At 41.2% G+C, this 26375-nt stretch overlaps 1 protein-coding gene and 1 long non-coding RNA gene across 10 annotated transcripts in view; one reads left to right on the top strand and one right to left on the bottom strand.

Moving 5' to 3' along the window:
• The window catches only part of TSPAN4 (tetraspanin 4), a 652187-nt gene that overhangs the window by 142297 nt on the left and 483515 nt on the right, over window positions 1–26375 (bottom strand). The window lies entirely within an intron of this gene.
• LOC141989961 (uncharacterized) lies at window positions 2083–18016 on the top strand. The gene is made up of 3 exons (XR_012640035.1): window positions 2083–2349; window positions 16837–16963; window positions 17645–18016. It is a non-coding gene; the product is annotated as an uncharacterized LOC141989961 (long non-coding RNA).

Here is a 26375-nt window from a genome sequence, read left to right as displayed (position 1 = left end):
CACAAAAATAACGCAACATCTATTCTTACAGTAATGAAACAATTACTGGCTAACATGAATTGACCAAACCAAGGGGCACCAGCACGACTGCACAGGAGCACAAGAAGGAAGCACATTTTTCAAAAAATTCACTGTTTACTGAAGCAGCAAAGGATCACATGCCCTTCACTCTGGCCTTTCGGAGAACAATAGGAGCAGCTTGGCTTTGAGGCTGGCCATAAAAATCTAGCTAATTTGTTTTTGTTTCTCTTCCTCCCCCCTCCTTCCCCCCGCCATACATAGAGGAGAGGCCTCAATCTGACACTTTCCCATTTAACACTCAATTAGATGCAACACGGAGAGTGAAGCACTATCTCTACAGCATCAGCTGTAACATTAGTCTGAAGGGGAGAATATATGATACTCCAGGAGCAGTAGTCATTTAGTGGCTAGAGCACACCAAATGGCATTAAGACAGATGGGCTCTACTCCTGTCTCTGTCACTGGCTCTATGTTTCAAACAGAGCAAGTCCTGGTTTTCAGAAGCACCAAGCTCCTAAAACTCCAGGTAAACTCAGTGGGACATGACAGCTCAGCACCTAAATTCATCAGGCCCTCAACATTTCTGTGCCTCTGCTCCCCCATCTGTAACATGATCACAATAATGCACCATCCATCTTTGTTAAAGCACTTTGAGATCTTTGAATGGAAAGTGCTCTACAAGTTATTTTTATTTCCTTTCTCCTATTAAAAGTTGTGCGCCCCAAGGAGTCCCATGTTGAGACACAATGCTACTTTGCATTGATCTGAACAATTACATGAAACACTATAAATTATTGGAACACTGGGGTCATTGGAGTGAGATTAGAAAAGGACTATGAGGCTCATTAAAAAAAAAACCTAGTGCATGGGAGACATCTGGAAAACTCTGTTCAAATATTGAGCCAGATGTTGGCATGTTTCTGGCGAAGAGAGTGTCTTCCACCTGAATCAGAGCAGCTCTTGACAAGCTTGCTGTGAAGACGTGTCTCTCATGAGCTGCTGTGGAGCTCCTACTCCAGAGATCTGCAGCACTACTGTGGGGGTTGACCCTACCCATGGAGCCCTGATTGGCTGGGGATTGGCAGAGAGGGAGCTGGCCTCTTCACCTTCACACAGCTTTGGTTGGCTAGCTAGAGAAGCTGGCAGGAAATCCCATCCCTACTTCCTGCTACCAAGCTCTCCTCCAATCAGAGGATGTGGGGATGCCATTCGAGAAGGGATGGGTGAGTGGCAGGAGGGAGGACGTGCTGCCACTGTAGGCTGAGAGTCTGAACTAGCCTGCGCACATGGTCCCTCCAAGTCGGCAGCACACATACGAATCAGCTGCTGCCCAATGGGAAGAAAGAGCCCTGGGATTAAGCTCACTGCAACCAGGTGTGAGGATGCTGCAGCGCAGGCTTCCATGCTGGCGGACACAAGCGAGTACCTATACACTGACTGTCCTACTCCCACTGTCTGTTCTTTTCAATGACAATGGGCATCTGTCCATGCTAATAGAGGCAATGGGAGAGGTCTGTGCATTGCTGGGATTCCTGGGTGAATTCCTGCCTTCACAAATGATTTAAGAGTTTGGAATAACCTAGCGCCCCCATCACAATGCACATGAGAGCACATATGGCATTCCAGGAGGGGAGAACTGGAGTTTATCCAGATCACCCCCTATTTTCTCTGGAGAACAGGAGGAGGAGGAGGAGAGGCTCAAATGACTTGCAGGAAAAACATATGCATCACATGGATGTTATATTTGTGATGCTATATAAGACTATATTGAGAATCAAACTTATGGGAGGAGAGGCACAGATTTTGTCCCTCCTCACCCCCATTCCCATAAAAGAAGTCAGTAGCTCATGGACACTAAGAAAAGTTAATTCTCTCTCAGGTTTTGTGGACTCTTGTGTCAGTCACAGGCTGGTTTTTTAATAAGATTCCATTTTGACTCTTATATGAGTTATGCGTCTGTTATTACTGGAAATTGGTGGGTGATGAACAGAGTATTTTTAGCATGCTTTGCAGCAGGCTGGCTAATCTTTTCTACCAAGCCTGCTCTTTGTAATGCCAAGATAACAGCAAAAGCACCTAGAAAAGATACCAGGCTTAGATGCTGGAAGAGATCTGTTTCAATCATGTGCTCTGGGACAATCATGGGAAGCCACAAAAAGAGACGAAGCAGTCAGCAGAGCTGTGCCTGCAGGGCTCCAGAATCAGTGATTTACCCTGGACAGGAGGTCAGTTGCTGCAGTCTACAGGACACATTGTTAAGCTGTGGTTCCCCGAGTCATTTCGTACTCTTACGTGGGCACGGTATGGGATGCTCTGCTACTGACACAGGTGGGTTTTGTTCATATAGTCCAGCAGTGCATGTTTGAGTCCCGCAGGGATGAAAATAAGACTATGAGCCTGACTCTCATGTACATTAAGGCTGCTTTAAACTACTCTGGCTGTGAAAAAGGGCCTCAAAGTGGGTGCAACAGTAACTTCCTCCCACTGACTTCCCTTTGCGCTGCCTGAGTAGTATAAAGGAACCTTAGTGGAAATAAGAATCTAGCCTTATATTGCTAAATCCTGACACTTTAAAATCCTGTGTGTCTTCACTTATATCCCTTTTTTCTCTTCCCCACCCCAAAGTTTTTCTTTAAAAAAAAATCATCTCCTGGGGAGCAAAGCTATTTAGCTGAATTGTGGCCAGCTCCATGATGTCCATGAGCCCTAAGGTACAGTAGCTTGTTCATTTTTCTGCCAAGTATAGGTTACATTAAGCATGCTGGACCTTTGCAGCATTCTGCTAAAAAGTATCTTGGTAACAGGGAAATTCATTTGTCTTTAAAATTACTGGAAATGCTCATGAAACATAAATCCTCCTCCCCTCCTCTACTCCCCTCACCCATGGTTAATAAAATTATATGTAATCACAAAGGTAAGCTTTGGTTGTATTTGAAACATTTTGGCAGGTAAGTTAGAGTCTTAAAGACCAAGGAAAAATATTGGGGAACATTAGATATATTAGAGTAAGAACACCAAAAGCAGGATAAAATTAAAGATGAGGTCATTTAAAAGGCTGGAAGCTCTCCAATTTCCCAGCAAGAAAGACAAATGTAGTAAGGGCACTGGAACACTGTGTCCCACTGGGGACTGAAACCAGATGAGGTTTGGACACAAAATTTGCATTTAAGTTTATTATGATGTTGGTATTTAAACTGTCAGTCTAACTTGCCTTTTTTCATTCTTAAATTAGAACGGCACAACTGTACATCATAAGTGCTTTGTTCACTCTTTAGAGATGTATTGCAAATATTTACACTTCTTTTATGTTACAGTAGATCATCACACTCGAGGTGCTTTGAGTAGGAAGGCAGTATCCCTTAGAGATTAAAAAAATAACAGAAAAGGAAGTTGCAAAGCTTTGATTTTTGTTTTGTTTCTGTTTGTTTTGCTTTTTTGTTTTGTTTCTTTTGTTTTTTTAATCCTCTGTTTTAAAAGTTCCCGGGGTATAATTGTGCAGAATTCACAATTATTAATACATTTGCATTTAAAACAATACCAGTTTCTTTTTCTTGTACCTACCAAGTACTGAGTGCAAGATTCCATGTTCCCCTAAACAAGTGGGATACCATTAGAAACACCTACATCCCTGGACAGTGCAGGGAACTTTGTACAGCTGATGACCATACTGGCAACTCCTAAAGAGCCTTAGGGTCAAGCTTGTGTCTCAGCAGCACATGCTTAAGGAACATGGAGATCACTGGTGTTTCCACTCAGGTCTTTAAACTATCCTTGTAGGATAATCTTTCTGCACTGAAAGGGTCTGATTTTGCAACACTTGCATGCATGTTTAACCTTGCACACTGTAAGTAGTCCCATGGACTTTAGAGTATTGAGGTACAGTACACAGACTTCAATGAAGTTACTCAGTATAAGATCAAGTGTTTATAAGTCTTTGCAGGATCGGGCCCCCAAATGCCTCCTACTCCGTCCTTCAGTAAATTCACCTGTGTAGAGCTAGGAATAGTGGTATGGGAATTGTGTGCGTGCATCTGCCCGTTCATTTTTGTTATACTTGTGTTGTCACTCAGTTATTTGATTTGATCTTGAGGTAATTGATGAGTCTGTGTTTTTTATTAGTGTGTTTCTAAAAGACAGTCATGGGCTCCCTGAGCATTCCATAGGAACTTTTACTGCATAGTAGTAAAAATAGAAAGAAAGAAATATGGCCCATGGAATCCAAAAATGCATCTCACTGATGTCTTCATCTTTAACCCTGAAGTATAGCCTGTGATAATACATGTGCACTGCTTCAGCCTAATTAGTGTGGCCTTCCCTGCTAGTGTTTACTGGCAGTATAATTCATCATCTTGGTACTGTGACACCAGCAAACAAAGTGGAAACCCACTAATCAAGATGCCATGGTGCACGTTGGCACTATGCTAAGTGCTGTATGAACACAAAACAAAAAGATTGTCCGTACCCCAAAGAGTTTACAATCTAAGAATAAGACAAGAGGTAAAAGGTGGAGACAGACAGACAGAGGGGGTAGGGGGCAAGGAGACAGTATTGGTCAGCATGGTAGCACTCACATCATACCCAAGGCTTAACCATTGTCAAGTTTTTTGCAGGACTCATAGCTAGGACCCTACCAAATTCATGGCTGTGAAAAACATGTCACACAGCGTGAAATCTGGTCTCCGCCGTGAAATCTGGTCTTTTGTGCACTTTTACACTATACTATACAGATTTCACAGGGAAGACCAGCATTTCTCAAACTGGGGGTCCCGAACCAAAAGAGGGTCATAGGGGGAGCGAGGGTTGAGCCACCCTTGCCTCTGCGCTGCCTTCAGAGCAGAGTGGCCGGAGAGCTGTGGCTGCTGGCCAGGCACACAGCTCTGAAGGCAGTGCCCTGCCAGCAGCAGCACAGAAGTAAGGGTGGCAATACCGTACCATGCCACTCTGACTTCTGCACTCTTGCCTTCAGAGTTGGGTCAGAACCCCTGCAGTTACAACACCATGAAATTTCAGATTTAAATATCTGAAATCATGAAATTTACAATTTTAAAAATCTTATGACCATGAAATTGACCAAAATGGACCGTGAATTTGGTAGGGCCCTACTCATAGCAAAGGAGAGATTTAAGGACATATTTGAAGAAGGACACACATCCTTTCCCAACCTTGTTTCCCATCCTCTTTTTTTCCTCTGTTTTCATACAGTAAGCCTTCTATTTTTGGAGTTGTTTACCATTGTTGGTCATTTACTAAACTTATTTACTTCCTGGGGCCTGATCGAAAACCCACTGAAGTCCGTGGAAGCCATTTCACTTTGGACCAGACCCATGACCACTATACAGGGAGAGTGTGAGAGACACAACGATTTGGTACACTGAACTCCATTTTTATTATGTTAGACATACATACATATGTACTATATGTCTTGTCCTGTGACTGTACACAGGAATGAGTTCTTGATTATTTGTATATTTTAATATGACAATTCAGTCATGGATTAATTTACTGGAAAAACATTTAGAGCAAGAAACTCTCTCAACTGAGAATGAAACATGCGTGAGATCATTGCTAGTAGGATACTGTAACATATGCTAGCTATTTCCTTTTAACTTCAGCCTCTATTCCTCCTCCCCATCGTGCATAATCAGCTTTAAAAGTTCATTTCACGTGAATTGCTCACTGGGGTTATGTCTGCAGATGAAATCTGTCCTAGAGACAGTTATTAGCAGTGGTTCATGCCTTGCTTTTCATCACTGGGGCACAGAAGCCCCACACTTTGTGAAGGTATGTGGACAATGCCTGTGTCATTCCGACAGGGTCAAATTAAAAGCCATAACAAAGCACAGAAGGGTTTTTCTCTGCAGCTATAGAAACACTTTTCCTTGTACAAGCACAAAGAAGGAAAACTGCTTATTGGTCCGGTGCCAGGAAAAGAACATGACATGGAATAATTATCAGAATAATTTTTAGACAGGAGAGTTTATTCATTCAATCAAAATTGATGTGTAGGAGCTGTATGGAAAGGAAAATTAATGTCAAGGGTCAGTCTAAATATTCTCGCTCTCATCAAAAACACACGTGAGAAGGATTTTTTTAAAACAACAGACTGACAAGGGATGAACTCACACTCCTCAGTAAACTATGGATGACCTGGATAACAGAGATTCCAGTTCATTTAAAAAAAAAAAAAAAGCAGAAGAAATAAAGCACCAGTGCTAAGCAGCTGGATTTAGTCCCCCAACAGATAGTAAATGCATTTAAGCAGGGATAGCTGAGGAATAAAGTCTCAGAAACTGGACATTCTCAAGCAAAGCCTTCAAAATACTTTTCAACTGTAATCTGAAGGGACAGTGTACAATGCCTTTAACAGTATTATATAATACATACGACTCCCTGACTCTCAGAAACTTGCAAACAAAATTTACTTCTGCTCACAACTTTATCTGCTTCCTTTTGCTATATTGGGCCTGATACTCCACTCTACCCCACAGTTTTTATGCCACTGGAATTCCACTAAAGTCACTGTAGTAGGTAAACAAATACCTGCATAAAACCCTAACAATGGAGTGGAAAATCAGGGTCATTGATTGTACTCCTCTGCCTCCCCAAAAAATGCAACTTGAAATTCACTTGGCAGCTTTTGTTTACATTGTGCATAACAATTGATTAGAGCGGGCCTGTATAGTTCTGGGAATAACATTAGTGAATTTACAGTAATGGCTGAGGTAGAACCAGCAGGGGCAGCACAAAACATCGTGGTTCTGGAATGTTTTCAAAACCCCAGAGCCCTGCCTGCAGGGTAGAATCCTACAGAGTACAACAGACCGCTCTACAATAGACCATTTCCAGGGAAAGATTTTAAAAGGCAGTCACCTGATTCCTATATTAACCTCCATTTGTGTGTTTGGAAACCTCCCCATTATAGGTTTTTCTGATCCATCCTATAAGGTCTAGTAGAAAATATACATCCTTACTATAGGATAAAAGGGATTGCCCTACAGTGACACCATCAGGAAATAAATGAAAAAAATCAAATGTCTGTAGAAATAAAGTTTAATCTAATCTGAAACTACAAACACTATTATGTATTAATCATAATTATACAGTTGTATCAGGGTGTCACTACCAAGTTAAAGTTCTTCAGGTTCCCTAATCCGAACTGTGCATTTCCATAACTTAATGTGTTTGGATTTTTTTTTTATGTTTAACCTTAACTCTGAATTTCCTGAGTTTATAGTGATTGTTTTGGGGACAGTTGAAGCTCCCCTGTAATGTTTTTTGCTCTAAGTCACTCATATATATACTTAGCTCCAGGGTAGTTTTTTGTCGAAATGTTGCTTTGTATGTGAAAGCGTTCACAACATTGCATTTTAGTAACAATACTATAAACGAAGACTGTGATCCCTGCTGAGGCTGGTCTAAACTTAAAAAGTTACGCTGGCCATGGGTGTGGTATGGATAACCCAGCAAAACCCCCAGTGTAGACGCAACTATGTCAACAGACGATGGCTTCTGTCGACACAGCTAATGTTGCTCAGGAAGGTGGTGGTCCTACATTGACAGAAAAACTCCTTCTGTCGGTACAGGCTGCATACATACTAGGAGACTTTGCAGGCATAGACATACGCTGAGGCTATGTTTTCACTTCAGTTAACTCAAGTTATCTTCATTAAAGTTTACTCCTCACGAGTTAGGCGAGGTCTACACTAGGAATAGTTTTCCTATATAGTTATACAAGTATGCTATAGCAGGAAAGCATTCCTATCATGGATGCAGCTTACCTAACATAAGTGAGCAAAATAAGTTAAAGCAGAAAAAGTGCAGTTTTGCCGATATAATTGTGTCTACATTAGGGGCTTTTGCTGACCTACATTAGGGGCTGTTGGTCACAAAACACACTTCTTCACCTCTCTGACTTTGGAGCTGTAGTGCAGACTTGGCCTTAGCCTACCTTGAGTGAAAGCAGCCATACTGAGAAATGACATCGGAGCTCACAGCGTGGTTGGGTTACTGCACAGAGTGACTACATTAGCAGTTGCTGCGTTGTGCTAACTCGAACTATAGGTTAGCCTATATCCCCTGATGCACCAACCAACTCGACTTAAAAGTACTTCCAAATCTGAGAGTGTGCGCATGTGGGGCCAGGACTCGAATTAGTGGCAACACTCCAGTTATAACTCAAGTTAGCTCTGCAGTGAAGATGAGCCCTGAGAAATGAGCTGGGTTGGGCAAAACCCACTGACTGGACCTGAAGTACAAAGTAGTTTTCAGTCCTTTCACAATGGGTGTATTGACCTCAGAGTGCAATGGGTTCCTGTATATTAAAAAATAAAATAAGAGAGAGACTCATCCCCTTTAAGACAGGTAAGATAATGTCTCTAGGAATGTACATTTACCTGACATTGTACAGTCAGTTGTATGATGACAACCTCTCCAGCTATGAGTTACTTTAAATGTAAAATGACCAGGAGCAAAGCACTGGCATTAGTTCTGCTCTAGTTAAGGGTACGCTGCCTGAAACTATGTTGATAAGAACAAGTGTCAGAACCTGAACAGAACAGAAGTTAGGAGAGCCCAATTTCTGGGTTTATTTCAAGGATTTGAGTTTTGAGATAAATCCTTGCCTAAGTCAAGATATGAGTGAACTGAGGTTGATTTATGACTTTGGATGCACTGTGTGAAACATAGCGGATCTGCCTATGCCTGTGTATGGTGGGTTTTTTTTGTATGCTTAGGGTTTTTTTTGTTCACTTGAGCATAAAACTCAAAGACAAACTGGGGGGTGCATGGGCTTAACATGCAACAACAAAAATTTTGCAAACTGCTGAGAACTGAAAGTACCAACTTTCACAGAGACCTTATTCATAACTTAGCCAACATTCATCTCAACAAAAAAAATTCTCATTCAACTTGGACACTGTTTATCAGCACATAAGGATACTGTATTAATTATTTTAACTAATTTTCTTTACTTACTGCTGTTTTATATTAAGCCCATTGCAAGCTTGAAGCTTAAACCAATTTCCTCCTTTGCTGGTTGTCTTTTTCCACTTTCATTATGCATGCCCAGCAGCTTCTCTATTGTGAAGCTGTTCACTGCTCATTGCATTACTTTAATTTTTTAGGGAAAAGAATGTTGACTTGAAAATATAGTGTGTGCCCAATGCACTTCATTTCTGGCTTCTATAGAGCTATTAGGGATGTTATGCACATATTTTCAGAAGATAAAACTAAATAGGAGCAATATATGAAGTGTGATACAACGATGGCATGAAAAATACAAAAAGCGCTTGATATAATTGCATCTCAGTTTGTAGTAATGAAACATAGCATCAACAAAAAGACACAGCTATTGCAAACTGAAATTCCCATTACAGATTCACCCTCTTCATAGGAACCTTTCCCAGCATGCTTTTCTGATAGCTGGCCCTTGAAATTTTTCAAAGACAAGTAGCTGCAGCACTGAAATAGCTATTTGGCAGCCTGCTGCTGCATCTCTCTCCATTCCAATTCCTACCATGGCTTCTTCTCTCTTACAACGGAAGCAGTGACATGACCTCACATAGCATAGATGCACCAAAGAAGTGTAGTGCGGAACAGTAGTTCCAAGCTGTTTCTATTGTGTAGAGAGGTCTGTATTAGAGATGAATGTGAAGCAAGACCTCAGACCTAAATCCCTGGATTTGGGGTGAGAGTCCAGTATCTGCAACCAAATCTGTACCCAAGTCAGAGTTTCAGAACTGCTTCCTATCTTTATAATGGACTGATCCAACACCTGAGATTCAAACACTCTCAAACTTTGGGCATTGGAAATCTGGATCTGAAATTTGCAACTTAGACCATAGACTCAGAGACATTAAGGTCAGAAGGGACCATTATGATCATCTAGTCTGACCTCCTGCACAATGCAGGCCACAGAATCTCACCCACCCACTCCTGCAATAAACCTCTCACCTATGTCTGAGCTACTGAAGTCCTCAAATCATGATTTAAAGACTTCAAGGTGCAGAGAATCCTCCAGCAAGTGACCCGTGCCCCACGCTGCAGAGGAAGGCGAAAAACCCTCAGGGCCTCTTCCAATCTGCCTGGAGGAAAATTCCTTTCCGACCCCAAATATGGCGATCAGCTGAACCCTGAGCATGTGGGCAAGATTCACCAGCCCAGATACCCAGGAAAGAATTCTCTGTAGTAACTCAGATCCCACCCCATCTAACATCCCATCACAAGTACTGGGCCTATTTACCATGAATAGTTAAAGATCAATTAATTGCCAAAATCGTGTCATCCCATCATACCATCTGCTCCATAAACTTATCAAGCTTAATCTTGAAGCCAGATAGGTCTTTTGCCCCCACTGCTTCCCTTGGAAGGCTGTTCCAGAACTTCACGCCTCTGACAGTTAGAAACCTTCATCTAATTTCAAGTCTAAACTTCCTGATGGCCAGTTTATATCCATTTGTTCTTGTGTCTACATTGGTACTGAGCTTAAATAATTCCTCTCCCTCCATGGTATTTATCCCTCTGATATATTTATAGAGAGCAATCATATCTCCCCTCAGCCTTCTTTTGGTTAGGCTAAACAAGTCAAGCTCCTTGAGTCTCCTTTCATAAGACAGGTTTTCCATTCCTCAGATCATCCTAGGATCCCTTCTCTGTACCTGTTCCAGTTTGAATTCATCCTTCTTAAACATGGGAGATCAGAACTGCACACAGTATTCCAGAAGAGGTCTCACCAGTGCCTTGTATAACGAGTGCCTTGTATAATGGTACTAACACCTCCTTATCTCTACTGGAAATACCTCGCCTGAAGCATCCCAAGACCACATTAGCTTTTTTCATGGCCACATCACATTGGTGGCTCATAGTCATCCTGTGGTCAACCAATACTCCAAGGTCCTTCTCCTCCTCTGTTACTTCCCATTGATGCGTCCCCAGCTTATAACTAAAATTCTTGTTATTAATCCCTAAATGCATGACCTTACACTTCTCACTATTAAATTTCATCCTATTACTATTACTCCAGTTTACAAGATCATTCAGATCTTCCTGTATGATATCCCAGTCCTTCTCTGAATTGGCAATACCTCCCAGCTTTGTGTCATCCGCAAACTTTATTAGCACACTCCCACTTTTTGTGCCGAGGTCAGTAATAAAAAGATTAAATAAGATTGGTCCCAAAACTGATCCCTGAGGAACTCCACTGGTAACCTCCCTCCAGCCTGACAGTTCACCTTTCAGTATGACCCGCTGTAGTCTCCCCTTTAATTCTTTATCCACTTTTCAATTTTCATATTGATCCCCATCTTTTCCAATTTAACTAATAATTCCCCATGTGGCACTGTATCAAATGCTTTACTGAAATCTAGGTAAATTAGATCCACTGCATTTCCTTTGTCTATAAAATCTGTTACTTTCTCAAAGAAGGAGATCAGGTTGCTTTGGCATGATCTACCTCTTGTAAAACCATGTTGTATTTTGTCCCATTTACCATTGACCTCAATGTCCTTAACTACTTCCTCCTTCAACATTTTTTCCAAGACCTTGCATACTACAGATGTCAAACTAACAGGCCTATAATTACCCGGATCACTTTTTTTTCCTTTCTTAAAAATAGGACATATGTTAGCAATTCTCCAGTCATACGGTACAACCCTTGAGTTTACAGATTAATTAAAAATTCTTGCTAATGGGCTTGCAATTTCATGTACCAATTCCTTTAATATTCTTGGATGAAGATTATCTGGGCCCCCCGATTTAGTCCCGTTAAGCTGTTCGAGTTTCACTTCTACCACGGATATGGTAATATCTACCTCCATATCCTCATTCCCATTTGTCATGCTACCATTATCCCTAAGATCCTCATTAGCCTCATTAAAGACTGAGGCAAAGTATTTGTTTAGATATTGGGCCATGCCTAGATTATCCTTAACCTCCACTCCATCCTCAGTGTTTAGCGGTCCCACTTCTTCTTTCTTTGTTTTCTTCTTATTTATATGGCTATAGAACCTTTTACTATTGGTTTTAATTCCCTTTGCAAGGTCCAACTCTACTTGACTTTTAGCCTTTCTCACTTTATTCCTACATGTTCTGACCTCAAAAAGGTAGCTTTCCTTGCTGATCCCTCCCATCTTCCACTCCCGGTATGCTTTCTGCTTTTTCTTAATCACCTCTCTGAGATGCTTGCTCATCCAGCTTGGTCTACAATTCCTGTCTATGAATTTTTTTCCTTTTCTTGGGATGCAGGCTTCCAATAGCTTCTGCAGCTTTGACTTGAAGTAATCCCAGGCCTCCTCTGCCTTTAGAGCCATAAATTCTTCAGTCCAATCCACTTCCATAACTAATTTCCTTAATTTTTGAAAGTCAACCCTCTTGAAATCAAAAACCCTAGTCGCAGATCTATTTTTGTTTATGCTTCCATTCAGTTTGAACTGAATTAGCTCATGATCACTCGAACCAAGGTTGTCCCCTACAAGCATTTCTTCTGTGAGGTCCTCACTACTCACCAAAACAAAATCTAAAATGGCATCCCCTCTTGTCAGTTCAGCAACTACTTGATGAAGGAATCCATCAGCTATCGCATCTAGGAAAATCTGAGCCCTATTATTATTACTAGCACTTGTCCTCCAGTCTATATCTGGGAAGTTAAAGTCTCCCATGATCACGCAGTTTCCTTTAGTATTTACTTCATTAAAAACATTAAAGAGGGCTCTATCCATATCCAAATTAGATCCTGGCGGTCTATAGCACACCCCAAGCACTATCACAGGGGAGGCTCTAGTAGTTTTCTTCCCCAATGTGATTTTTGCCCACTTTCTAATTTGCACTCATCTAGTTCTGGTATCTACCCATATAGAGTCAGATTCTGTTCCCCTTTAAGTCACCTGGCTCCCTTTAAGCCATATGCCTGAAATGGATTTTGCTTCAGTCCACTGCACCGCAGCCATGAATGTTCCACTACAGAAGGTGGGCTTGGTACCTAAAGAAAACATGTCCACCATTATTATTTTCAGACAAGTAACCCCATAATGTTCCCTTTCTGACATGCACTGGTAGCTGCAGAAACAATTTTGTCAACAAAAGCACATTACAACTTCAGTTGTAAGCAGCAGGAATAGAGTAACCAGATTCTGCATAAATTAAAATACACAACACAAATAAAACTATCTAATCCCCTGAGTCTGCAAACATGCAGACCCTCACACATGCGACTAGTCTCACAAATTCAATGAAACTTCTCATGTGCATAAAGATATTGATTATTCATTAGTCAATGATTATTCATTTTGCCATGAGACAGAAATAAATGAATGCTAACCACCTGACATAATGATAAAATAAACCCAAACCTCTGGGCCATCTCCTCAGGCAAAGAATAGGAAGACATCCTCCGTATTTAAAAAAACAAGAAATGAGAACATTTTAAAAAAAACCCTTAGAAGATATGACTTAGTTTACATTATATCCAAACAGAATTTTTTCCAAAGCTTCTTATAAAGCAGGAATCGGCAACCTTTGGCACGTGACCTGCCAGGGGGGCTTAGCCTGGCGGGCTGCGTGCCAAAGGTTGCTGATCCCTGTTATAAAGTATATGTGGATCTTTAAATACATTCTATTCTTTTTCTATATAAAGCTAGCTAGGCTTCTTTTTAGCATATGCAGTTACTGTGCCCCTAGTAAACTACTTGGTATGGCAGTGTCCTAGATAGCTGTCACTGTTATCCAAAGACAGTGGTGGGATATTCAAGTAGTGTTAATGATGCTCCAGTGGAGAGTGCTTCTGCTCAGCAAGACAGAAAAGGGTTATCAGTGCTGCATTCACGCATAATGGACTGTCAGCCCTCTTGACCCACAGCACATAAGATGAGAACTGCTTTACGGTCCCTTGCTTTTCATGATCATCATTATTATTACTCTGTTTGTAAAATACATGTGAATACAGGGAGAAACAGGGAGAGCATGTAAGCAGGCTGGAGTGCATGTGTAACTTCCAAGCTCCTTCAGTTAATAAAGGCTCTTATTTCCTTGTCCTAGGAAACCTGTTTCATCATCAGACTATTGCAGATTATCATCATCATCACAGATACAGGAGGAAAGTGCTGAGGAGAACTTATGTGCTATATGTGGACTTAATGCATGGGAGTAAGGTGAAAAGGTTTGTAAGCATTGCCAGTATTTATAATTACGTGCAAACAATCAGGAGAAACAACTACACTTTGGTTTATTTTCGGCTCCTGAGAGGCCTGGGGTGAATTATTTGCTCTGCCAGATTCCCTGTGTGACATTGGCAAGCCTCTCTGCACCTTGACTCCTCATCAGTAAAATGGGGATAGTAGCACTTCCCGACCTCACAGGAGTGTGGTGAGGATAAATACATTAAAATTGTGATGCACTCAGACACTACAGTAATGATGAGCATAAGGTACCTACGATAGATAGTTCTCTCACTGATCTGAATCCAACCCAGTCAAAAGTTACCATCTGATGGCTGCTTGGTGACCCATGTGCGATAGGTTTTAGTGGTCTTGGTCCAGATCATAACACAAAATCCACCAGCATGTTGGGCACTACTTCACATCCTTGTTTGAAGTCAAAGATGGGCACAAGATCTGAGCTATTACTTTCTCACTCCAAGGTGGCCCCTCATGACAGGGGTGAAGCATACTGGTGGGGAAAAGTGAGGAAGTTTGATACGCTTGTGTCCCCTAGATCAATAGAGGACTTCACTCGCTAAGGCTTTCAATCTGACATCTTTCACAAGCCCCAAATTCCTTTTTAAAAAATTAACCTCCCCCCCACAGTTTGCCTTACTTGTGCATTCTGTTCATCTCACTTTCAAGCATCTTCACTATAAAATTATTTCTCTTTCATCTTCATCCATGCAAAGCCAGTCTTCCCTTTGAACATATCAGTGGGAATTCTGCCACCTAGAAGCCACTAGGGGATTACTTTGGTGACCAACCTGCCTGGCACACATTCCTTATTTGTCTGTCTGTTGCAAGCTACTAGCAGGGAATGGTAAATTGTACATTCCTAAACTGACAGCCTGCAACTCCACTCCCCAAAACCCCTGTCACCACCACCAGCAGCAGCAGTTATGCTTGTTGATGGGGGAGGGGCATTTAGAAGGATGGAAAAGGGTGGCATGCCAGCCTTTATGAGAAGCTTTAAGGACACTTTTCAGAGTAACAGCCGTGTTAGTCTGTATTCGTAAAAAGAAAAAAGAAAAGGAGTACTTGTGGCACCTTAGAGACTAACCAGTTTATTTGAGCATGAGCTTTCGTGAGCTACAGCTCACTTCATCGGATGCATCCGATGAAGTGAGCTGTAGCTCACGAAAGCTCATGCTCAAATAAACTGGTTAGTCTCTAAAGTGCCACAAGTACTCCTTTTCTTTTTTCTTTTTAAGGACACTATTATTCTCAGTACAGGTTTTTCCTATTAAAGGCATATCTGTGGGAGAGGGTACATGGTTGGTGAAGGAGAGGAGGTGGAGAGTTTGGAAAGAAACCTAGACAGCTGTGTGTGTAAGGTCTAAAGCTAGATGATGGGCTGGAAACTCCCCTCTCCCATTCAGTGGTATCCAATCAAACTGGTCTGCTGTGTTTCCAGCCAGTCTCCATCTCACCAGAGCAAGACAGCAGAGCATGCTGGGAAATGTAGTGCCCAGAACTATATAGTTAGATTCATGGTACCTATAGCAGTTTGGATGTATGGGCACAGTGGTATAAAAAAAGTATCTATTTTGGAAAAAAAACCTCTGATATTTCTAAAATAGTTCTTCTGTAAAATATGAGGCATATGCAGAATACATGATAGTTTAGTGTAGTACCTTCACAAAGATTTTATGCTTGTTTGGGATGATATACATAACTTGATATTACCATAAAACTTTTGCCAATAAAACTCATGGCAATAAAAATCTTTTATGCCATGCCCTTAAGTATTCTCTCTCTGTGGCTAATTATATAGATAGAAATAAAATAATGTGATGAACAGACATAGGACATCAATGAGATATTCCCATTTCTAAGTTAGATGCATCAGAAGACATAAACCAGTCAAAATCCAAATAGCAGTAAAATCAGGGAGGTTTAAAAATGATTATGGCCAATATATCTGTGATTATCATACAAGAGCTGTTGCCTTCTATGGCAATTAGTTGTTCTCACAGAGCTACATTAAGGCTTACAGACATTTGAGCTTCTATAAAATACTCTTGGGATGGATGGGCTCATGTGACAGCACTCTCTATTAAAACAGACAGTGAAGAAGATCTGCTCCCTTAGTCCACTGTGCAAAGACTTGTGCCTTAGGAGCTGAAGATCCTGGGTTTGCGTACTGCTGCCTCCATTTGATGCTGTATGTGCACAGCTGGCTAATGACCGTGTTCTGTTATGTATATGGTCATTTACTGTTATACACTCGTGTTGCTAATATCCCATAGAGTATTTCTCTGTGTAAGGTGTGACTGTGGGAAATATTAACGCTGGATAGTATGAGACCAAAGGCAATTCTGATCACAAGGCAAGAAGAAAGCTACAACGTGCCAAACATTTCCATCTGCTCAGAAAACAAATAGACATTAGGGGCCTGATTCACCTCTTCTGGTGTGTGTGCGCGTGTGGGTGGCTGACAGAGCACCCTTGGCACATTACCACCAGGCCCAGGGCTGCTGCCAAGGGGATGCAGCTTTAAACTGCATCTGGGGATTCACAGGAGCCCTGCTTTTGAATGCTGCCACTGGACTGCACTGAACTGCCACCTCCTTTGGTTGATCACCATGTACCTTCCTCCTTAGCCAATGCTCCTCTCTTTCAGGCTGCGCTGGTCTGCTACTTTGACGGGCACTCCCTACTGCTGCAACTTCCTTCAGAAAAACCGTCCCATGGCTAAGAGCACTGCATCCTAGGATATCAGAGCAGAAGCGAGTGTATTCTAAATACAGGTGACTTAATTTTCAAAATGTTGTTGCATTTTATGTCCTATTTGCCCTTAAGGTCCTCCACTGGAAATGCAATCAAAATGTTGGAATGTACTATCAAAGTGCAGTTATAAAAAATAGAAGCAACCCCTTTTTTTCCTGAGTTAGATTTTCAAAAATTATAAATTAATATTTGTGGCATCACTATCTCCCAAATCAGACAGCACAAGTACATTGTTTCACTGTTTTTCAGCAAGGGGCCCTTAACTCTAGAATTCAAATGCCCCCTTACCGACTCCCAGCTGAGTTTCAGGGAATGCGACAAAATCCATTTATTTTCCCAGGCTTGTCTGAAGAGGGACATTTTGTTAAAGGGATGGTGGGTCTGTATTAATCTTGATGAGGGGAAGGCTGATGGAGAGATCAAAATGTTTGTTTCTAATATTGGTAAAATTTGCTAATGTATTTTAACGGCGAGGTGTAAGGATAGGCAGTCTTAAAAAAAGGTTAAGGTGTATGTGACTGTATATGCCTCTCTGTTCACACCCTACTCACTACTGTAATAATTTTTGCACAATGCATATGTTGTAAAGAATCATTTGAAAATTCATATTTTGTTGGTCTGTATCATCCTGACAAAATGTGTGGCAACATTTATAAGATTCCACTCTCTGGTGTTATTAACACACGTTCCAAACCCCACAGCCTGGCCCAAGCTGAGGATGGCAAACAGGTCTGTCCTAAGAAAGGAATGTGTGCTCTGCTTAATTTGCATTTAAGCAGCAAACAGAGTCATCAAGCAGTGAGTGAAACAAAGAAAGCTCAAACAGGTGAGAAAAAAGAAGCTGGGAATATCCTTCCATATGGATTCTTTGTCTCCTAGTACCCAGCTGGAAATGTTTTTAAAGAGGGGGACTGAAACTATAAAAAGGAGGGACAAACACCCCAAAGGACACCTCTTCCTCTCCCTGCCCGTTGCATTCGCTGCACCTGACATGACAAAGGAAGCATTTATTAGAGACTCTGGGTGGGGTCCTGACCTACAGAGTTTGGTCAGTAAAACTGCTAAAAGCATGTGGTAAGAAACTTTGCTTGAATCTGATAGAATTAAGTTAGGTATTAGTAAATGTCTTATCTTTATTTTTCTTGTAACCATTTCTGATTTGTATGCCTTATTACTTTTACTCATTTAAAATCTCTCTCTATGTAGATAATAAACTTGTTTTATTGTTTTATCTGAGCCAGTGTATTTAAATTGAAATGTCTGGGTAATGCTATTTGGAGTAACAAGTTGTGTGCTTTTTATTCTCTTAAAGGAACAACAAAATATTTTGTACTGTCAAGGGGAGGGCTGGGCACTACAGGACATACATTTCTGGGGGGAAATCTGAGACTAGGGGTACGTTGGGGGTCACCCTGCAGTATAACCAAAGCTGGTGAGAGCCAGACAGTAACCCAAGTGTGCAGTTACACACAGACAGGCAGTATGTGACATGCATGCTGGAAGACTGTGAGCGGCCCAGGTGGGAGCTACTTCAGCAAGGCACTGTAAGGCATCCAAGGTTGCAGGGCATGGTGACACAGCTGCTCATTAGTCTGGATTGTTCCCTGGTAGGTCACAGTGCATTTTTTAAAATCAACATTAAAAATAAAACATGTGTCTGTACAGAACATTCCTGTCTGGGAAGTGTTGTGACACTGCTGTTTGAAAGGTATTAGACATAGAACGAGACTCTGTTATGTCATGTTACATGTGCTCAAGACACCAGGGGAGATTAGTTGCTGTCAGGTGTTTTTCCTGTGGAATCCTATCACTCACTGGTCTCTTTCCTATGGAGGCAATTCTGTGTGGCACCACTCAGAATCAGCACACGAGTAGTGCAACAGAGAAAAGAAATGAATACACGATAGAGGAAGTCCACAGGGTGAGTCACGTTTGTTTTTGATGTATGTTTTGATATCCTCTTCATTACTCTTAACTATGGGCTGATGACAACAGCATTCATGCGTACACTCAGTTGTATGTTGTGACAACTCATCCCTAAAGAAATGAAGATTAATGTTCCAGCAAAAACTGAGCTATTACAAGATTTATCAAGAGGGGCTATAGTAGTTGTTGTTTGCAACACTTTATAGATTAAAATGTTCTGGGGACATGGACTGACTTTTTGGCTCAATATGCTGTGTCTCACCTGCCTTTAAATGGGAGTTGCAAGCTCTTTGACTAATAAATAGAGAGGTTCTCTAGTTTCATTGTAGTTTCTGTAAGTACCTCTCTATCCCCTGCTGAAATTCCAAATATCCTCTCAGTGAATCACAACTGATATCCCTATATTGATGGTACCCCAAGAGGACTCTTTTTTACTCTCTCTCTCTCTCTCTCTCTCTAGTGTTGATAAAACACCAATCATAAAAGCTGTATAGAATCAGAAATCTGGCCCTTTCTGGCCTACCACTCAGTCCAACCCTTAAAGCACAAGCCCTGATAGTGAGTTGGGGGAAAGCATTGCCAGTCAAAATACTGAGGACCTACACCATACTGAAAGAAGTAGCTGACAAGACCAAAGGTCTTTATTTCAACATTTTGATCCTTGGCCTTTTATTTTAAATTACAATAATAAAACCACCACCATATAAATTATTGGGGCAGTTACCAACCATTATTCCATGTGAACATTGTAGATTGTGAATGGTTTTCACAGCAATAGCTGTTTTTGCCTGAGGGACAATGAAACTACCGAGATTATAACAGTAGTTATTCCACCAAGCTGATTATTACACAACTGAGTTAACTCTTCTACCATGCAAGAAATATTGTACAACAGCCATGGGTCAAGAAGTTACTTTACACTCTGCGGTAAATTTTACATGGAGAGTTCTCTTGAACAAAGTCAGGTGTGCTGAGTCAACCATTGTGAGAGCCTAGCATGTCTGAAAATGTGCAGACATCTATTACTTTACTTGTAAACTACTATGAACAGCAACCTCCTCTGAAACCAGTGCCTTTTTAGCTTCACATGTCAGAAGCAGAGGCCACTAAGACACCAGTTCAGCAAAACATTTAAGCATAGGCTGCAGTCCATCTCTCTTTAGAAAAGCCTTCAAGTGTATGTTCAACTTAAAGCATATGCTCAGTGGTACTTAAGCAAGTGCTTAAAAGTTAAATATATGCGTAAGTGTTTTGAAGAATAAGAATGGTCTACTAAATTGGGGCCTAAAGGAATAGCACAGTTACTAGGTCTTCCCTTTCCATCCTTCTCTCAAGTCTTCAACTAGTATTTTGCTGCTACTTTTTGCCATTTGTCCTCCTCTACAATCATCAGGGTGTTTTGCACCTCAGTACGTTGGCACTGTGTGTTCACACTCCCTAATGATGCAACAGCCCCAAACAATTTTCAGGATGCTGCATTAGCCCTACAAGCCAAACGTGCAGAATGTAAAAATCATGCCACTGAAATCAGGAGAATACTGAAAAATTTGGGCTGTGCGGCATTGTCTCAAAACATTTCCCCAACGATAATAAAATAAGAAAAAGACAAAGAAAACACCCTACCTGCAAAATTAAATGTGCCTGGTTAAATGAATATATTTGGAGACAGATATTTCTCTGAATCAACACCTGCCATCCACTTGATAACACGGATAGCTTTCAAGACATGCTAAAATGGCAGATACCACAACAGTGGAAAAAAATTAGTGTTGCTAATTATACTATTAATAACACTGAGACTATCTGCTGCTAATCTTATTGATATAAATAGTGTTATTAATTCCATGAGGCATCAGCATTGATGTTGAATGGCAGTGTGTACAGTAATCTCCCTTAATGACTTGTTACGCTTATGGAGAAATATCACCTCCTCCCAGCTGAACCTGGCCTGCCTCAGGCATTAATTACTCAATTGTCTTTGCTTCCTCTCAAACACTTAGCCAGTGCAGTAAAGAGACATATATTCTGCTTACCTTAAAAAAGACCCCTATGTTCAATGAACATTAAGGTTGCAAAGTCAGGAAATGCCAGAATCAAGGTTGCCTGTGCAACCTTAATTTGCCCCCTAGTGCACATGCATTATAATATATGGCCATATACTGTTTTCCACAGGACTCCTGACTCATTTAATGAACGTGTTCAGTATTTCTTCTTATCCTCCACATTCAATGTGTGGCCCTATTTAATGCACACCACCTGAACCCTACACTCATTGCAGCATTATTACTTTCCTCCAGGCCATTTCTATGATGCTCTCACCACAGTAGCTGAGTGCTTGACAAACATTAATGAATTTATCACATGGGTATTATGAAGATGCAGGGTCTTCAGTTGCAGTAGTGAGCACTCAGCACATAGGCACATCTGGCCGCAGGTCTCTCCAGTTGGGCACCCAGAAAATTAAGCACACACAATCAGTGGCCAAATGAACATTTTTCTGGAAGTGACTCGTCTACCATCATATAGGAACATTATGGCAGAGGCAGGAATAGAATCAACCTCCTTAACCAGGAGACCATCCTTTTTCTTCTGGCAATCTCCTTCCTCATTCATTACACGCCTTCCAATTTGTGCAGCAAATGAGGCAGAGGTCTGACAGACAACAGCCTCATTAACTACACATCCCTGATTGAGTCCTAAAGCACTATCTATACTATGTGCTGAATGAGGTAGAGGTCCTGTGGAAAAAAAAAGAGTACATGACTACGAAATGAAAGACTGCATCATACTCTAACATGTAGCGTCTGTGTAATATTGTCTGATTTTGTATTGTCTGGTCTTACACAGCACGGCCAACTTGTAAAGTTGTGTACTTGCATAATTTTATTGGATATCCTGTGAAATGTATGGCAGTTAGTAACATATACAAGCTGTAAGTTGTCTAAGTTTTGGAATTCATTTGTTTCTTTATGAAAATTAATAATCACAAAAGACTGCATCATAATGCTCTAGTACAAATGGGCCAAATAAAGTTATACAGGCACCTTAATTCTGAAATTTCCTAACAACTGAGTGCTTGACTTTGCAACCTTAACATTATTTAATGTCGGGGTTTTTTTTAATTAATGTGGACTGAATCTTGAATGTCTGTCCTCCTACTGCCTGAGAAATTTATTAATAGCTCACTGGAGTTCAGGGGTGCTGGAACAATTTATATAGTGGTGGTGCTGAGAGCCATTGAACCAAACTGTAAACCCTGTATATGATGGAAACCATTTCAAGCCAGGGGGTGCAGCACGCCACCCCCCACTCTTATTTCCAGCCCCTCAGTTATTAAAAAACTGAAATTCCATCATGTGGAACCACACTGACCCCCAACTGACCCCCAGCTAGGTTCCAACCTTTAGATCCACAGCACACTTAAGCTAATAAAGTAAATGGTAGCAGTAGTAGGCTGTTATCTGCTATATGGACCAGTCACTAGCTGGGGAATGAGATAGACGCTGCCAGTGGGCTTCAGTTATTTGCTGAGAGCACAGGAATGTGGAGACTCAGGACTTCGAGGTTCCATTCAAGATTCTATGTCCTAGTGGTAATAGACCCTTTTGCCCCTGTCCCCCGAGGCTGTCACTGTCCCCCTCTGCTCCTATATACCTCCCCCACTCTAATTTCTGTCCCCCTCCTGTCTTCTCCTATCCAACTCTCTACCCCCACTCTGGATCCTCCCCCCGCCAACTCTCCTCTGCACCTATTCACCCCGACCTGATCATGTCCCTGTTCTAATCAAACCCACCCTATCTCCCTCCCTCTTCTGCCCCCACCGTCTGGCTCCTGCAATAATACCTAAATAATAACGGATAACATGACTTATATGACATTTTTGTGAAAATATCCTTTTTCTTTAGTGCACAGACTGAAGCATTCAGAACAAATCTGAAGCTGTGCTTCAAATTTGTTATGCTCTTTGTAACAATGGCTCCGCCTACTCCAGTTCTAAAGGTCTACCTACTGCAGACTGACCATATGGAGAACAGACTATGTTGAGATAGATAACTACAACAATATACAAGACTTTACTATTTGGGGGGGGGGGCAGAGGCAGATTACGGGATTAGAAAAGGTTTTCGTATATGTACTGAAGATCTGCTGCTTCAAGACTTAAATCACACAGCATCTTTGGCTTACAAGAACGTGCAAACGGACTTTTATCCTCTTGCCATTAGAAAGGAGCGTGGGAAGAGCCAGGAGGTAAGTTAAAGATCAACATCATTTTCTATGGTTCAGATCATGCATGCCAACCATGGATGTCCACATAGGTCCCACAGGATTACACTCTTCTATAGCCCGCTGTCCCTGTGGGTCAGAATCATTACCTACAGACTGGAGTAGTATGGTCTTCTTTGCTCTATTAGCAAGGACTAACTCTAGTCTGCCCTCACAAAATCCTTTGGCTTTTATCTAGTTTGTGTAAGCTTGTATGGGCATGTCCATGTGTGAGTGTATGTGTATGAACACACGCATGTGAGTTTTTCTTCATCAGGCTGGTGAGCTCATTGGCTGGTGCATTTCTTTTACTCCACACAAACCATGTTGTGCACATATAAAGGTAAGTACAATATTTATATTCCAGTTGATTTATTTTATAATTCTATGGTAAAAATGAGAACGTCAGCAGTGTTTCAGTAATAGTGTGCTGTGATACTTTTCTATTTTTATGTCTGATTTTATAAGCTAGTAATTTTTAAGTGAGGTGAAACTTGGGGGTATGCAAGACAAATCAGACTCCTGAAAGGGGTACAGTAGTCTGGAAAGGTTGAGAGCCACTGGTTTGAAGGCCAGAAAAGGGGGTTCAGGAAATATTTATTTCAAGATGGGGAGCCCATCAAATATGGGTTGTAATCATTTGATGATATCCCCTATGGGTTCCAGTGTAGAGAGATCAGTGACAGCTATAAACCCTACACATTTTCATTTCACCTCTATCAGTAGGCAACTCAGGGACTTCTCACCTGCTTACTGTACTGGAATATGGATAAATTACAAGTTAACATATCCCATTTTCTCTGGGTATTTATAAAGGAAGTATGGAAGTAACAATAAACTAGGGGTGAGCAATGTAGGAAGAGAGGCTCCTATACAGCAAAGCACTTAAGTATGTGTTTAAATTTAAGCATGTACTTAAGTCTCATGACTTTAATGGGACTCAAGCACATGCTTATGTGATTTCCTGAACTGGGACCTAGGTGAAATTGTGCTGCTGTGTTGAGACAACAAAATAAAACTTTAAACTACAAAATGTGCAGATGCTGCATGGGCAGACGAATGTTAAAAATGAAGTTGCTGAAAAGGGAAAAAATAGCAAAAATGAGTGGAATCATTTTTGTCCTGTTGAAATTTTGATGAAATTTTGTTTTGAAATTTGAAAAGTTTCAACTAGCCCTAGCCACAGTAACCTTCGGAAGGCTCTTGGATACTGATTTGGGAAGGCCACGGAAAGCATGGCAGAGCCAAGAGAAGCCAGGGGATAGAACTCTGAGCAGCTAGGGAGAAAGCCTGTCTGAACAGCTTGACAGGCAGCCTGTCCAGCTTACAGCAGCCCCTTGCATAGGGACGTCCAGAAAAGCCAGAGAGGGGGCCCAGAGAAAAGAGCCAAAACCCAGGACTCTACACTGACTCCTCAGCATCTGTAAGCCCTTCTTCCCTGTATTATTTGTTCTACATTCCAGCTGATACCGTGCCATATATCTGTCATTAAAATCTGAAAGGGATTTTATAGCTGCTATTTGAAGTCAAATCTACCCTCCTCAGAAAAGACCTCCTCAATACATTAAATTTGGAACAGGTTAAAAAAAACAACTCATTGCCATCTCTCCTCCCCTCCTTGCACTATTGAACATGTTACACAGAAGATAATCTTCTTGTCTGATAATCAATACTCACCAAAGTTCAGAACCTTAGCTTCTAGCCAAAGTCGAAGGATAATACTCAGACTATTGATATACAACCCCACTTCATTAGCATTCCTGGATTCTAGGGTCTAGGCATTTGGATGAACTACTAATGCATTGACTTGCTGATCCAGACCAACAGAGCTTTCAACACATTGACTTGTTGATAACCCGTATAAAATACAAATATAACTGAGAACCGCTGATCCACACTAATGCACTTACTTCATGATACAGTCCAATAAAAATACTAATGCATTAAAACTGCTGATGCAGTCCCATTAAATCAAGGTTTCTTTACCATGGAGGTGTCCTAGTTTTCTTTCCCAAGAGCAGCTCTTTCAGCATGACTGAGGCTGTACTGCCTTGAGAAGGACAAAACGCTGAGGAACCCTGCCCTGAGTCATGACAAGGTCATAATGGCTCAGAAAGGGTGACGTGCTTGACAGGAGTTTGGCAAAGGAGACATCCTGCAGCCTATTTCAGACAAAGGAGAGCAGGTGTGGGGTGGCTGAGGTAGATATGCTCTAGGATGGGGAAAATGCAAGAGAGACATGTTTCCATCATCTTCAATTTCTCATGCAGAACTGGTGGGTGGATTTGCAAAGGACATGTCTTTAGGTGACTTGGGACATCCTGTCATACAGTCTAGGGAGCAGGAGGCGCTGTTTTGACAACCACTAAGGATTCTGCGCCAGCCAAAGGAATTCTAGAACATGAATACACGTTTTATAGGATTGCCATTATGTGCCCTTGCAGATGTTAAATAACAGGACTTTAGGGAACATAGCTCGCAAAAATATTACTTCTCTTGTTAAGATGGCATGAGGCTGGGGAGGAATGACTCATTATGAACCTGATAAGCTTCTCTAAAACTCAAGACCATCCATCTAGATAACGTATGATTCGAAACAGGCAATTCCAGTGTTACCAATTTCCAAAGACATTAATTATTTATCACCTTGAAACATTGTGTTGAATCCAAATACAGTCTGTTCTGTTTAATCTGTGATTTGTCGATGTACACAGTCTTAGGAAAAGGGTCTTAATAATTAAATTTCAGAGTTAACTGAAACAGCCAAAATTACTTCCAGCAAAACAACAGATCAAGCTGTGTAAACGGGGCACAATTAATAAGTCTCACAAAGAGATTGTGTACTCTGAGGGCCTATATCTCTTCTAATCAGAATTAGCACTAATAAAAAGTTGGATATATGAAGTATGTAGATTTTAAACACTCCAGTGTGGGCTCCAGAAAGGACCCCATGGTTAAGCTTAGATTTCATGAATCAAAATATCAGTTAAAAACCTGGATTCAGTTCAAAATATATCTGTAGAACTGAGTTGTAAGATGCTCTATAAGACTGTATTTCGAAAGCAGAAATGGTTACGGAATATTCTCTTTGACAAACTGTTGTCGCGTGAAACGCAGGCTTAAATAATATAACAGCATAATATAATCCATGATTGAATTAGAATACAAAGCACACACAACTAATACATTTACAGAATGGTAAGGTTCCAGGGTCTGGAGAGAAAACAATGAAGGTTGCCTGTG

Source organism: Natator depressus, chromosome 6 (genome assembly GCF_965152275.1).
Source record: "Natator depressus isolate rNatDep1 chromosome 6, rNatDep2.hap1, whole genome shotgun sequence".
Lineage (NCBI taxonomy): Eukaryota > Metazoa > Chordata > Testudines > Cheloniidae > Natator > Natator depressus.
This window is presented reverse-complemented; position numbering and strand designations above follow the sequence as displayed.